Genomic DNA, 10484 nt, shown 5'->3' on the forward strand with positions numbered 1-10484 from the left:
TTCCATCCTCCATGCCATATATACTGCTTTTTTTGCATTGAAATTCTGTGTGCTTCTTAAGTCCCTGCATGCACCCCCTTCTTGTGCATCAGTTTTTGTCTATGAAACTGTTTCACTACCCATCAAATCACTTGCTGTTGTATTTCTCAGAAATGCATCCTTAAGGGATAGAAGAGTTTGGCTGTACATAAAACAGACTGTGGCACTGACTTTTTTTTAATAGTAGAATGCTAGCTCCTTGTTCTGCTTTTGCAAACAATTGTGTATGCTCTTGTATCTTTCTATCTACAAGCATGATGCACAAATTAAATATTTTTTAGTCGATTCCACCCATCTTTTAATTTTATACTTTGAAAACTAACACTTCTGGTTCCAATGGCAGTTATCAAACCAAAGGAAGAATCTGCCCTTCAAGAAGTAGTTTCTTATCTTGTTCTTTTCCATGTGAATAGAGCTTTAAATTACTATTATGGAGGTCAGAGCTTACCTTCATTTATACAAAACCTCTTTTGTATAGCACTTAGTTTGAGACTGATAAAATCTACTGCACATTCCCGTATCCTGTCCCAGAATTTCTTAAAGAATGCTTGGAGATACCTGCAAGGTATCAAAAAGTTGTCAGCCCAAAACCAGCCCTCTAGAAATCTGGCTGTGAATCTACAAATGTGTAAAACTTAATTTCATGTGAAATATTATGCATTCATTTATTATTTCAGTTTTTCTTTAACTACAGGCTTTGGAAATGCCATTACTGTATCTGTCAGTGTACACAGAAACAGGCATATACTTCTAAATGCAGTATAAATGGCTGCTTTTCTATATTTAGAGGTGGTTTTTTTAATTTTAGGATGCAACATTTTTTAGCAGACATGTATTACAATTTAATGATTAAAAAATTCCTTCAACCAACTTGTACTGTAATCCACTGAGCTGTGTTACTTATGAAAAAAAACAAACCAAGATTTTCATACATATTTCTACCTTTCAGGAGTTTAGATGAAATTCATCAAATGAGAAGATCACGTTCTCCAACTAGACACCATGATGCCTCCAGAACTGCAGTTGATTACAGATCCAGAGACATGGATAGTCAGTATTTGTCTGATCAAGAAAGGTACATTGTCAGCCTGAACCTGGAAAAATGTTTAGAAGTGTGTTTGTCAGTTTGCCTAATTTTCAAGTGTTCACTAGAAACATGACTGATAGTAGTGGGGAAGGGAGATAACTCATAACAAGTGACATATAGTGGTCTTTTGTGGTAAAACTGTTGACAGTAATAGCAGCTACCTAAACGAACGGTTCTTGGGGTTTTGTCCTAGAGTATTCTGGTGTTTGTTTCATGATTGAAGCACAGAAATTTTTGCTAGAAAACCATAAATCTACATATATGCCCTAGCTATTCCTATAACTCAGAATTTATCTGTTTCTGTAGCCTGTAAATTACTAGACATATGTTCCTACTGATTGGGAGTTGCATATGCTATGATTTACATTCGTGTGCTTATAGATTTTGGACATGTATATATGCAATCTCACAGCTTCTTATGTAACATTCTGGTGAACTTGGTACAGCACCCAAGTATAGCAAGGATAGATGCGGTGCTTGTAATTAGTGAAAATCTCCAATCTTAGATGCATGAGACATGCACGTCTCCCTGGAATACATGCAGTGTCTATGTTCTTCAGAGAACACTTGATCTCTCCTAGTAGGCATTGTTTTCAGATATCTAGGAAATTATTAAAATAAAATGCAAGAGAACAAGAGTTTCTGTTTAGTTTATAGCTGAAAAAAGTTAAAAAAGGTATTTTAGTTTAGTATTTGGGAAACGTAATGATGACAGTCACAACAGATTATCAATGTTTGCAGGGTGTTTACTTAAAAATGATCTTGCCTGTTTTGCTTTTTTAATGTGATAACATACATGTAGAAACTAATGAGCTATTTGGAACTTTACATTCAACTTTATAGGCAAGAAGTATGTACAGAATTGTCTAAATTGGATTGTTAGACTGAATTTCCTTTCAGAGGTGAATTGAAATGCTTTTTAAATGTAGTAGTCAGATTTATAGTTAGGCTAATTCAAGTAATTTCCACTTGTTGCAAATGTTTCATGTTATCTATTACAAGTAGTGATATATTCAAAAGATTGCTGAAGATACTTATTGAATAGATTTCTTATTCAGCAGATCTGAAGAGGAAGAGACATTTAAAAGTAACTAACTTTTGTCAGTAGAAGTAAATATAGACAGTTAACTGTACAGAAGATTTTCTTTCTGTGAAGCCTCAAACCATGATGTAAATCATGATATGTGCATGGATTATGCTCGGAGAGCAGGGCTTACACTGAGGCTTTCTTGGAGATGAGCCATCCGACCAGAGCAACAGCAGCTATGTGCTGCTGGATTTGTTTAGAGGAGTACGACAGTCTTCAGTTGTTTTCAGCACTCAGAAAACAGTTTTCACAGGTTTAAAGATCAGCCATTACTTGCAGGATTTAAAGATGGGTCCATGTACTTACTCTCCTTGAGTAATAATCTCGTCTGCAGTGGTCTCTTTTTCCTGGTTTTCCTTTTCATCTTTCCGCAGATTTCTTCAGTTGTTTAACTCTTGCAGGCTTCACTGTCCTTCAGTACATAAGAGCAGCAGCATAGGGAAGGTCAAACCAGCTTTTGTTCAGGAAGATTATCACATCCAAGGATTAAAAAAAAATAAAATAATCTTTATTCAGTGTTATCTATTATTATCAATAGTAGTGTAAGTATTATGTGTTGTTCATTTACTGAACCCTTCATCTAAACAAATTCATTAATGTAGATACCTAACATAAACTTGGCTTGAAAGGTAATTAATTACCCAACAGTTATGTGGCAGAAATTGTAGTTACTGATTACTTTTGATCATTTGCTTAGTGATCTGCTGTTGATCTCAGATTAATATTGGATATTCTGAATAGATCCTCGTAAAAATAGTTATTATAGTCTCTTACTACAGTATGTAGTATGATAAAGCTTTTTATTAGGAAATCTAGCTAAGCAGTATACTTTGTTCTGAATGGATATCTGATAGGATCATCTGATGATCACCTATCATTCTGATAGGATCATCATCCAATTTTCAAAGACATGGCCCTTTTCATTTTTTTAGTGTTTCTTTTATTCTGAAATAAAATCTGTTAATATGACTACTAAAACACTCACATTAGAAAACACTTGTTTTAGAATAATAGCTTTTATATTAATGTCTCCAAACCAGACTTAAACTATTATAGAATTGTGAATATCTTCTTATATTGTTGTTTATCTACTGTGATAGATTATTTTTCTTGAAGATTTCATTGTGGATTTTCTACTTTATATCTGTTTTCTGGATGAATTCTGTGTTACTTTTGCCATAGGCCAATTACAATAGATATTCTTTGGCTTAGTAAAGGTAGAGTAAATATTAACAAAGTAGCCTATGATTTAGTGTGGACTTTGCATCTACTTCACAACTCTTGAGAAAATGGTAACTTTTTCCCTAAAATGCGTGTTTATTTGTTATTTGGAAACATGAATATAAATATAAATTCTGTCAGTCCTCTGAGATTATGAATGAAAGTTTTCTTAGGGGGGAAAAAAAAAGAAGAAAGTTCAACTTAATACATTTTGTTGCATCAAAATCAGGCTAGTGGCTCCAGATGCAAAGTTAAATCTCACATGTGGCTCACAAGCCATTATTTCAAGCTACTCAGTTTTGAATTTTAGAGAAATATTACTTATATGTCATCAATTAAGTTGGTCATTTTACAATGACATGAAGCACAACACACCTTGAACAACTGCTGCTTTATATATTTTGTAATCTTTTCTCTCTTTGTCACCATAGTACTTCATATGATTCCCTGCTTCTTTTAAAATAGCATGTTTCCGTGAAGTTTAGCTTTAATTTCGTCTTTATGATGATTAGGAGTTTTTGAGCTTGGTCTTTCTGAATGTGTTTAAGTGCATAAAACTAGCAGATTAATTCAAGGGATATTTCCTATCATAGTCATATTTACATAGGCATAAATATGTATTAATTTTACCATCTTGCTGGCTGTATGTGTTGGTTACAGTAAACAAAAAATAGAATAGATGGCTGATTTTCTTAGTTGGAAACAATAAGAAACAAAAATTGTGACAGCTGATAAGCATTTTTTTTTGTTTCTTTAGGATTGCATTACAAAGTACTGTTAAGAGCTATGAGTCAGAATTTATGTTTGGCCAAATGTAATTTTTCCAGTGAACATACATTTTTGCTTTTCCCAAAAGGGTTACTGGTTGTCTTGTCATAAACCAATCTTCAGTAAGTTAGTAGGAAGCCCTTCCTGCTTTTTCATTTGTGGTGTTGTGGCTGAGGAAGAAAAATAAGCACACACACAAAAACCCAAACCACCCCAAAACCCAAAACCCAACAGCAGCCTAATTCTTTTTTTTTTTTTTTCTGAAGTATTTCTTCAGTAATTAGTTAATGAGAAAGGTGGTTATTAGAGAAATGCAGTTGTTTTATGGACTACTTTTGTGATGAAGAGCTCTGAAAAAGTACTTCTGAATTTTAAAAGGAGAAATCCCACAAAATTAGGCAACACAAATTCCTTTCAGTAAAAGGCATTTATTGAAAATGTAGTTACCGCAGGCATTTTTTGGCTTATATTCTTTGAGAAGTGCATCTGGGTTTGAACATTATCAGACTATCTATCTGGTTGGAAGCTTCTTGTTTTTTTTTTTTTGTTTTCATTTGCGCATCATTGGCATAACCCATGTCATCTAATGCTTCATAATTATATCTGTTTCACTCACCACTCATCCTGTCTGTGCAGTGAGCTTCTTATGCTGCCCAGAGCAAAGCGAGGAAGAAGTGCAGAGTGCCTACATACCATCAGGTAAATACAGGAATTTGGTAATCATGAACACATGTGGTTAGTTGTCTATGTGTACCCAACTTCTTTCCATGGTGGTATTTAGTCTCAGTAAGTAAAGAAATTCCTAGTACATTGTGATCCCAGTGTCAGTTGTTCTTTTCCATTTGTTTTAATTCAGATTGAGATGTGTATATATGTTTGTGAACTTCGGTAGAAAGGATTAAAGCAGTTGAAGAAATTCTGATCTTGCGGTGGTAGATTTTCTGTCTAGTCACAGAAGTCCTGATCTCCCAATGCATGACAGTGTGGTTATAATTTCAAGCACTTCTTTTTAGTTATTTTTATGTTTTCTCTTACTTGTATTTTTATGTTTATATTACAGCTACACACAAGCCAACAATCTTTACTTGTAGTGACAACTGATCTCATGCTGATTTTGGTCACTTGTAGAGAAAAGAACGCTGATTAATGATGGCTCAATTGGAGCTCCAGATTTGAGGGGTCTTGTATTACTTGGTTTTGCATCTACAAATTGTGATGTAAATTAGATCCAGGCATAAACCTTGCAGTTTGGGCTCATGTTCAGTTGTCAGTAATCTCTTGGTGAAGAGTTTGGAGCTCCCTGTTTCAACTTATCCCAGTGTTGTGAAGCTAAACAGGACTGAAATATCTTTATCTAACAAATCTAATTCTGCCTCCACCCCCACCCCTTTTTTTTTTCCACCATGTCTGTTAACCTTGTTAAAAATACAAGTCAGATTGTGCAGAAAATCTTCCATTTAGAATCAGTAAAAATGTAGGTTGTAGTTGAAGTAGTCAACCATTCGACTGCTTCAACCAAGTAGTTCAACATTTTTTTTGCTCAGGACCTGGGTGTTGCTAAGAGTTTCGTGTCAGTGCTGTATGTTTGAAACAGTTAAACTTTTAAAACCATCTTGTCTAATGTACTTACTCATTTATTAGATGTTGCATTACCCCTGAGAGGAGGTGTTTTTTTTTTAATATGCCTTGGGTTGGTTTAATTCTCTTCACTGAATTTGAAACAGCAGCAAAGACAGTGTGATAGGGTTCTGTTTTAACGCACAATAGTGTAAAGGTAAAATAATAATTACAAAAACTTCCTGAAAAATCTGTGCATCAGTGAAGCTGTTAAATTAAAATTTAAGTTTTTATTATCAGTAGAAGGAGTTTCATTCTCATGCTTCACGTAAAAAAGCTTTTTCCCCAATATTTTAGGTTTTAAAGGTTAATTTATTTCATGCCCTCCTATTTTATGTCTGTTTACTGTCATAAAATAGTAATTTTTCCTGCCTCCTTCCTTTCCTTCTCCTATCTTTTTCTGCCTCCTCCTGCCTTCCTCTTTCTGCTGCATCTTCTATTGCTTCACACCCCTCACTGCCCCCAGGTCTGTGCTTTTTCCTTTTCCTCTTAAAGATTATAATTTTCATTAGAATTTGTCAATATCAATGCTTAAATTCTCACTTTATTTACATAACACAGTAAATACTGTGTTATGAACTTTTGATGCACTTTGCCTAGCCAATATAGATTTCCAATAGTTTTACAAATCTTCTAACCAGTCTGTCTAGTTAACGAGCTAAAACTTGTGCATGGGCAGCAATAGACTTAAATAAAAGCTACACTGAATTCAGAGAGTACAGCTCTTTCTTGCCTTTTTACTTACTCTAATTATTGCTGTTATTTGTTTATGATCAAGAAAGGTAACAAATTCACCCCTTTAACAGTAATGGTATACTATAAAAGAGAATGGTATCTTTAATAATGTACTGAAGGTGAATATAAGGGCAATAGTAGACAATAATTAGATATTTACATTTAATTCTCAGGCTTTTGCAGCATGATCGAAGTTTGAATAATACCCAGAAAACCGCCAGTATCCATCCTTGACTAAATAGTCTCATAAACCCTTTCAACAAAAAATTATCTGTGCATTGCTTGTCATCTTTTTTCGTTTCTCATTTGTAGAGGCCTGACATTTATTCGCATTAGAGACATTATAAGGCTTTATCCTTGTTTCTAGACAGATTGCTGAATAATGTTTTAATTAACTATTGAGACAGCTTCAGCTTAAAATGGGAAGGAAATGTTAAGGGTTTCAGGTTAAACGAAAGACATATTAGTATGAGATAATGCAAGCCACAAAGTTAAGATACGTGGTTAGTTTAATACAACAGTTTAGCGTAGTATTAGTCCTAGCTGTCCATCCTGTCCGTCTGTATACAATTATTGACTAACAGCAGAAATGGTGGAAGGACACGTACCTATGCCATAAACCATGGGTTGTCGCATTCCATGTCTTAGGTCAAACCCACTCGGATTAATAATATTTGCGAGGATGCCAGGATTGACCTCATGGACAACCATTCCTTTATTCCAGCTTTGCAACATCACAGTGACTTCTGATAGAGATGTCAGCAATGATGACTGCCAAACCTGTATAAGAAGGGCAAAAGCTCCTCTGTTAAATCCCTCAGGGTTTTTACATGCACTAGCGTTTCCAGACAGAAAGTTGTTTCATCAGTCTACGACGCAGCTGGGTTTGTACTGTGTAACTGCGATGCCTAGGTCCAAGCCTAACAGGAATCAGAATGTCCTATTAGGACATCCTGTTCCTGAAGCCTTGAAATCCTCAAGGCTGCTGGCCCTTCTGCTAATAGCACCCCAGCTGTGTTCTGGTAGGGCATGTGGAGAATTGTTAGGACTTGGTTATTTTAACCCCTAAGTATTTAGTGGTCATGATTACCATTCAGCAGCCACTGTCTGCCTTTGAATTTCTTCCGTGTTCATTGGGTAGAGCTAGATAAGGCAAACATTTCCTTTTCTAAAATCTCATGTACCGTGAGTGATGATATTAGACAGTTGTCATGTAACATCTCAGAGTGCTGCTGTGCTGGCTCATGTAGTAGATCTCCTAGGATTTTTAATTAGCTTATTATTAATAACATTTAATTAATGCTAGATTTTGGAGCATATACACCATTTCCAAAAGATTTTCACTTTCAAAAATGCCAGATATTAATGCAACTATAATTTTGTGATACTGTACAGCACTGTTCTAGCAAGCTTTTCATGCTTAGCTATTGAAGAGGTTAAAAATTTCTTTAGGTCTAAGTAAGGCATCACTGAGAAAAATAAAGAGCAAGTTTATTATCGACCTAATCCTTTACAACAGCTTGTATATTTTAATTAGAAATCTCTATAAATGGAATTTAGATTACTTTCATTACAAGGAAAAGATCTGAGTTGTACTAGTATTGTCATGATTTCATGGGCTGTGTTAGCAAAAATTTGTCCCCCAGATAGCTGTCACAGTAGTGAAGAAAAACATATATTTAGATATCTACTCATACAGCTCTTAAACGTAGTAGAACATTATGCATTTATTTTATGTTCTCATCATTCTTGGGTTACCATTACCTGTCTTTTTATTTCTGGCATGTTTTTACGTTGTTCTGTTTCCTTTTCTTTTCTACCACATTCAAGAAGTTATGCTAGGCACTATAAAACATTGCCACCCAAGATGCCTTTACTAGAAAATGGTATTCATTGGAACCTGTACAGGTAAGAAGTGTTTAGAATCCCCTTTAAGTAGTTAGTTCCTTAAAAAAAATAAATTAGTTTTGCCTTGTTAAACAAAAAAATATGTTTCATACGTTTCCATAGCTAGGGGATATAATCATAATAACTTCATATAACTGTTTAAAGTAACCCCTACATTACAAATAAAACCTAATCCAAACCACTTTGTATTAGGTAGGGTTGTCTTCACTGTTAAAATTATATGTTAAATGTTTTTGTTACATTCTTTTGTTTATGTATAAGATTTTGGTTACATGTCAAATTTATTTTCATTTTGTTCAAATAACTTTAATTTACAAAGCTCAACTCTTCCTGCATGTGCTAAGACCAAATCCGTGATTAGACAGGATATTTCACTCCTTCATGATTGCCTTAATTCACGAATACCGAAATTTGGAGATGATCTGCTGGTTAGGTAAGAACCTGAGGATTGATGCCCCCTCCTGTTTGGTATCTAATATGAATTTGCAGAATATATGAGCTTCACTGAAAAGCAATTTCACATAATATATAGCATATCACATCCTTTTACGTTGGCTTAAAGTTTACTGCTGTTAATAAGGATTTAAATTTATTGTTTGATATTTCTGATTCCACTTTCTTACAAGTGGATGTTGTTCTGTCTCATTCAGTTTTAAACATTTCAACGTTCTTGGCAAAAAATTTCTAGCAGTCTTTTGTTTGCTTTTATTTTCTAAACAAAACTTGGCACCGTCATCCAGTCAGCTCTTTTATGTTTTCCTTAATTAAATCATTATAATTCTACATTTTCTGTAAAGGTAGCATTATTTTATGAGTTAATATCTAACATTGTATTCCTTTCTTTGTTTTCTTTTTCTTTCTCTTCTACCATTGGATGCAATGCACTGGCACTAGTGAACTACAGCCCTCCCTTGACAGGGCTAGGAGTGCTAGTACCAACTGCTTGAGACCAGATACTAGTTTGCATTCACCAGAACGAGAAAGGTATAAAATAAAAACTTACGAATTTCTTGTCATCTGTGCTGGTGATTTTTATCAGTTTTGTTTTCCTTCATATAAGTACTCCATGTTCTTGTACATTCATGTCCGTTTTGTTATTTGTCAGCATTTTTGCTCCTATATTCATGTATGTCATGTAAGCTGTGTGTTGGAGTTTATAAATGCTTCTGGCTTCTTTCCTTGTTTTAGTGCAAGCTGATGTCATTGTTAACGAAAGTCCTCAGTATGCTGATAATAGCATTGCAGTGTTAAGCATTTTGACAAAGTACCACTTGGTTGTTGATCTTCATCATCATTTGCTAAAAAGTATTATGTTTGTTTCTTGCCTGTTCTGTGGAATGCTCATAAGGTGGTGACATAATTCATAAATTATGACAAAACTCTCATCTTTCAAACCAGAATTGTAGTTTGCATAGTCATGTATTTTCTACAAAACAGCCAAACTTCATTGCTTTCTCAATCTAATCTGCTGCATCTGCTTTTGCAATTACAAGGCATTTCACTGCATTAAGTTTTTTTCACTCTGTGACATTATATTAAGGCTCACCTAAGCCTTAAAAAGATAGGTTTGCAGTTTGAATGAGGTATTGTTGTGTCACATACATCATGCAGACGTTTTATGAATGCTCTCTGAATTTTTAATTCCACAATATATTGGTTTGAGTACACCAAATACTGCTGGTGTATTTGTCAGCTGGATTGTTCCACAAGGGAATTTTTCATCACCACCTGCTGAGTTTTTGGCCTAGAACTACAACATTTTAGAGTGAGATTTCAGCTTCACTAAAGGCAATAGTAGGCTCCCACTGAGTGGGAATATGGGGGAATTACAATATCATCTGTGAAATATGTATTTAACTACAGCAGCAAAGCTGCTTTGTCAGTCAACCGACAGTGTGGTGCTTAAAACAGTTGCATCATTTTCATTGTGAGAGGACCAGTGAAGAAAGGCAATAAGACCATACTTTTCTCTTTGCGATGAGGTTTTTCCTAAGGTTTTTGTGAATTTTCCCTTTTTCTCTT

At 34.6% G+C, this 10484-nt stretch overlaps 1 protein-coding gene across 1 annotated transcript in view; it reads left to right on the forward strand.

Moving 5' to 3' along the window:
• Positions 1-4877: 4877 nt before the first annotated feature.
• Positions 4878-10484, forward strand: part of LOC104412066 (regulating synaptic membrane exocytosis protein 1-like) — a 100048-nt gene continuing 94441 nt past the window's right edge. Inside the window, exons 1-2 of the mRNA XM_010022661.1 lie at positions 4878-4901; positions 9357-9446. The gene's annotated coding sequence lies outside the window, so the exon portion shown is untranslated. The remainder of the gene's footprint in view (positions 4902-9356; positions 9447-10484) is intronic.

Source organism: Nestor notabilis, unplaced genomic scaffold, assembly GCF_000696875.1.
Source record: "Nestor notabilis isolate BGI_N333 unplaced genomic scaffold, ASM69687v1 scaffold6849, whole genome shotgun sequence".
In the NCBI taxonomy this organism is placed as follows: domain Eukaryota; kingdom Metazoa; phylum Chordata; class Aves; order Psittaciformes; family Psittacidae; genus Nestor; species Nestor notabilis.